Below are 6,000 nucleotides of genomic sequence, written 5' to 3'. Positions count from 1 at the left end.
CTAATGGAATATCCTTTGAAATAAAATGGAGCATCAATTTTTATTTTCATATGTACTGAGTGTTTAAATTATGTATTGGCCAGTACTCTAATGACCCAGTTCCAAGCCAGGCAAGAATCCGGTTGTATTTTTATAGCGCACTGCTTATCTATTTTCACTCTGGAAGGCTTGAGCATCCAAGAAGTCGTATTTCTATCATCTATCATGCACAATCATGATGACTGCCTTTAGCTGTGATCGCTATCCAACTTGGTTTATAAGTGCACCTCTATTCAATTGGGTCTTAAAGCCCCTATCAGGGATTTGCAAGCTCTCAAATACTATTCTCAAAATTTATCTGTAACAGCAAGAGGAGGTTATAAAAGTATGCGCAAAATTTCTGTTGTTTTTCTCTCTCTGGGTGAAAATTGAAGCCTACATATTGTACACAACAAATGGGGTAAATAAAGCACTGCCAGTTACGAAATTCAAATTTGAAAAGAAAAATGGCTGTAATATTTCTTATAATGAATATTTAGCCCTATATTTTTAGAAAAGTTTTCAATTATAATTTTGATCCACATTTTGGCCCTTATACAAGTTTTGAGTTTTTCACAGTGCAAATCCCTGCAAAGCCCTTTAAAGATTTTCATTCTGTATTACCATAGCTTGAACTGTTTTTACAGAAATACTGTACACAGAGAAGTCTTTACTGCTATGGGCAAGCCGAGCAAGCTGTTGAGGAGGTGTATTTGAATGATGGATGATGTGAATCTCTGAAGGATAAAACAAGCCTCATCTCATTATCATCTATAGAACCTATCCATCTCTTCTTCTTTCCTGTATCCATAAGGTTTAGTATGTTGGATTGTATGCATGGTTGTGACATGTTTGGATAATAATGCCTTGGTTCATCCATTGCATATGTATCGAGTTGTCATAATCATGCACCTATCCTGATTATTGTATTCAGATGAGGAAGCATTGTATTGTTGGTTTATTGTTTCTGGTTTCCCTTTTCCATGTGACTTGTGATTCCAATGTCATTATGATGATGTCAGTGATGCTCATCTTAAGGCCTTTTGTCTCATTATATCAGCTGAAAGCTAATCAATATAGAGTGTTTCTGATTAAAAATGTCTTTTTGAAGCAAATCATGTACTTTTAAAATATATAGTTTTATAGCCTTAGATTAGTGATAGCATCACTATCATTAGCAGCATCATTATCATCATCATTACTACCATCATCATAATTATCATGATTATCAGCACCATTATCATCATCGTCATCATCACCATCACCACCATCATCTTCATCACCATCTTCATCATCGTCATCATCATCATCATCATTCTCCTCTTCTCCCTCCTTCTACTCCTACTCCTCTTCCTTCCCCTCCTCCTCATCATCATCATCTACAATCTCATCGTCACATCTTCCCATTCTACATCCCTTAGCAACAACATCCTCCTCCTCCGAACCACAATCATTCTCTTTCATGTCTACATCTCATTTCTATTCCTCATCTCTGACTGCAAGCATCCTCCAAATGAAGGATGACCCATCTCCCTATAGATGTGTTTCTCTTTGGTCTCTCTTCCCTGTAAATCCCTCATCCATCAACTGACTCCTACACAACTCATCTGCGTTTCACTCTCGTGGATTGACCACTATCACTCACATCTAGATGGCAATAATACAGTCAACTCTCTTTCCCTTCATCTTCAAGATAGAAATGTTATTTTTTGCATAAGATTATGGTTCTGTAAATGCACACATAATTCACAACAATTAGTTGACAATTCTCCTTGGATGGTATAAGAATTATTTGCCTATTTTTTTGATCAATAATTGTACTTGTCATGCATTGGTGTACTGTTTCCATGGATTGAAAAAAAAATGTTTTAGGGACAGGTTATACACTTGCTGTCATATGGAAATTGTAGGAATACAAGTTTGCACATATTGTAAGACAATTTTGCATTTTATGAGGTCAATTTTGTATCAAAGAAAAATTCTCCTGAATACCTGACATCTGAGCCAATGAAGTTGTTGATAGATTATGTTCTGATCTGTAATGCTTTGTTGTCAAATATTTTCTCTAAACTATCAATTGTGTAGGTATTCATCTGTAGGCAAACCAAGACATCAAGAATTATTTGTAAATACAGTATGTATTTGGCTCCCAATTCACTAGCCTATAATATGCCCTTCCTTGCTGACCAATAGAGGGTGTGCTTCACCTGCAGATGTATTTTTGTTTTGCTGGAGTCCTGAATATCTAATTTGACAGCCAATGATCCATCTTTCTCCCAAACTGCCACCAGCTCATATGAGAGTGCTAACGCGAAGCACAAGAGGTTTGCTTTGCTTTTCAAGTCAGTCTTTAGAATTGATTGTGTGACTTTTTGACGGGAGCACCTGTATTTTTAAGGGATTTAACTCGAGTGTAAGGTAAAGGAGGGCATATGGAATATGGTGAGTTTGTAAATATCTTTTTTCTGTATTTGATACATAATTTAATATTCTGATGAATTGTCAAGTATGACTAGGGAGTGAAGAATCCAGAGTGAGAGGATGGTTAAAAAAGTGAAAAAATGAAAATGAGAGAAATGTGAATAAATAAAACACAATTTTGTTTTTCTACATGCCAAAAGGAGTATATCATCTATTGAAAGCAAGAAGGGCAGTAACGCCTATACTTTTACACAGACTCGGCATCCTTGTTACTCTGTTTAGCTACCTACATCGTTTTTCAATATGTGGGTGGCATTAATGTCTTTTGAATAGAAGGGAAAAAGATAATCAAATTGGTGAGGAAAGTCAAAAGAAAGTAGGAGAAATAGGAGAAGTTGTTCAAAAAATGTACTGTGAACAGAACTTGATAAAGATTAAGAGACATAGATACAAATAAAAAGAGGTAATGAAATATTAGAAAAGGAAATAAGGAAGCATATTTGTGGATATGTTACATGCAATATTACTCTAGCGCTTTTCTTCGTGAAAGCTTAGCAGATTGCCCTCCTTTGGAAGCTGGCAAGAATAAATATACTCTACTAAAAGTGATCAATCTTTTATGAAACCGGCCTCGGTGTCAAGTCAATATTGAATTCAGTCAGCTATTTCTCAAACTGCCTGGCAAACTGAAGGGCTGATGGATGTTTGGTTGCATTCACTCGTATTGTTAAACCATGTCAAGGAGAATGGAAATATGGGCATGCATTAACATCTCATGTGCAATTCACTCTTGTTGATTATTGGGGCTAGTACATTTTTTTTCAGAAATGAAAGTGTTCTCAGGCTTGGATGAAAATATGTTGGTGTAGGATATATAAACATGAAATGTATTCATATTTTTCAAAAGGATAACTGCAATCATTGCCAAGTAATAGTAGAATGTCTGTATATGTATGAGGAAAGATTCTTCCTCACACAATATGTTTTTACATTGTGTGCTAAACGTGGGTATGCATCTTGCATCTTGAGTAGATGTGGATACAGTCTTAAAGTGACCCGGTAACATTGTCTCAGATTCTGAAACAAAGTCCTGGATTTAGCTCAAAGGCTGCAATCATAATTATAATCCTGTAGGTCAGTCAGGAACCCCATGACTTTTACAAGCCGATCGCCTGTCCAATTATCAAGATATTTATGATTGGAAATCGAATTGCTTTTTTTTTTTTCCTAACAGGTTTTATAACACTACAGTCTATTGAGGAAAAGGAGTATGGTAAAACCGGTCACTCAAAGATTTTCACTTTTTTGAGGCACTTCGTGATCATTTTGAAGCGCAATTCTCTTTAGGGCTTCAATATTCCACCATATCACAGACATTGATAACCCGTAGGGCCATGCATATCAGATTTAACATTGTTAAAAGATGCCTTTAAGTAAACGATGACAGATAAAGAGGGAAAAGGTTTTAAAAGAGAAACAAATCGTTGTATGCTTGATAGAAGGGTGTAAAAAGATGTATGAGCAGAAGATTTATATTTTTAGAAATGCCATTTTAGAATTGACTTTAGTTGCATAACATAGTTGAATATATACATCATTTAAAGTGTTAACACCATAGTTGGTGACTTCTATATCTTCTACTTCTTTCATTACAAAACTAAAATGTGAAGAAAGAAGAAAGAAGACATGACCCAGATTCAAAACAACAAATTTAATTGAAAAGTAGAAAGAATCAAAGCACAAGGAAGAAGCAAAGGATACTGAGAGATAAGGAGAGAAATAGTAATATAACTCTCAAGAGTAAGATGGAGAGGAAAGGGTGAAGAGAAGGGGGAAGCTGAGTACTGATTTTTAAGAGCGAAGAAGATGGAATGGGCATTAGGAAGAAATTTAAGAGGAAGAGGGGGGAGACATCGTGCTAATGAATTGGGTCTATTGACTGTCACGATTCCTAATGGTCCTTATACTCCTCTGCTAAGCGGACAGGACAGCGAGCCCTCTACCAACAAATCAACCCCTCCACGGCAGCGGGCAGGCGGTTTGTTGCGTTTTCTCCCTTCCCTACCGGAGGAATAATATTACCGGCATGCCACATAGTCCCAGAGGTGCATTAAAGAGCTCAAAGTCAACTGAAGCCTACAATGAATGATAGATGAAGGGCTGAGCTAGCTTATAGATCACTGTTGGTCTTAGCTCGCCTTCACCTTCTCTGGAGATCATGGACATTAACATTTACCTTGAGGTGTCCTAATTCTGTGAGGGAGGGGGAGAAGGGGGGGGGGGGGATCATGCTTTGAAAATGATGATGGTTCACTGTCGCTGGTCCCTCAGGGTAGTCATGTAGGTTTCCATGGAATCTTTGCCAGCTGATAAGAAGGAATAGGATCTTATAGGGTTATTTGACTTTGATATTGTGTATCATGCACTAAGGCTGCGACGGGTAGTCGAATGCTCGAGTACCCGCACGGTTGACAACTACTCGGGTACGATTTCTAGTACCCGAATATTCGGCCGCAAAAAAAAAAAAAAAAAAAAAAAAAAAATGTCCAGGCCCACGCTTACCCGTGCCAGGGAGAGCGGCGTCCGCTGGCATGGTACCGTCGGTAAAAATGTTTCCCAACTCAAGCACTGTCAAACTCACCTTTCAGAAACTGGGACCAAATGTCCAGATTTCTGTTTGGACTTGGAGGAAAATGGATTATTCTGCCATCTTTGGTTTTTAAAACAGCATTGCTTACTGTTATTATTCTTATTAAATCGGCGCCTTCAACTGCAACTCAAAGTAAAGTTGCATGCGTTTTCAGCGAGGGACCTGAGAAACTGCCGAGTGGTATGGTAGTGGCAAAAAAAGAAAAAAAAGAAAAAAAGTCCAAAAATTAAAAAATTTAAAAAAAATCAAAAAAATTCAAAAAAATTATAAAAAAACATGGCGTCCGAATATTCGAGTATTCGCCTGTGAGCCTGGGAGTGTACTCGGGTACCTCATTACACTGTTGTGCACAGCCCTATCATGCACATACCTTGATTTCAAACATGTAAATTTATCGAACGATGCGGAAATGAAATTGTATGTCAGTTTTTTTTTATTCTTTTTGGATATTTTTAATTGAACACCACTGATGGCATACAAGAGAAAACAGAGGCAAAGTCTGCCTTCTTATTGACATTCTCTCTTTGCTTCTTCTATCAATGAAATTTTATTTCCAAGTCGTTATTGTAATGATAGTTATGCATGATGAATATTTTAAAAACTTTAAAAGTTACTCCTGTTAATTGCTTAAATTGTAATTTTCAAATTCAAGAACCTCCTGACAAATGCCAATATTGAATTATGTATCATTATTTTTATAAATGAAAAAAATGACCTTTCTAGACAGTTTGTACAACACATCTTTCTTTACTTACGGATACAAAATACATGGCCACTATAAACAGGTGGCCTTTATAGAGAGGTGGCTATTATTAAAAGACAGGTGTGACTGTATACAAAATGCTATATTCTGAATGCATGCATAAATCAGGTGTTAACATTTAGCCTCAATTTCTGAATACGTAGCAAAT

The sequence above is a fragment of the Strongylocentrotus purpuratus genome, unplaced genomic scaffold (genome assembly GCF_000002235.5).
Source record: "Strongylocentrotus purpuratus isolate Spur 01 unplaced genomic scaffold, Spur_5.0 spur5_scaffold_7, whole genome shotgun sequence".
Classification (NCBI taxonomy): domain Eukaryota; kingdom Metazoa; phylum Echinodermata; class Echinoidea; order Camarodonta; family Strongylocentrotidae; genus Strongylocentrotus; species Strongylocentrotus purpuratus.
Note: the sequence above shows the minus strand (reverse complement) of the source record.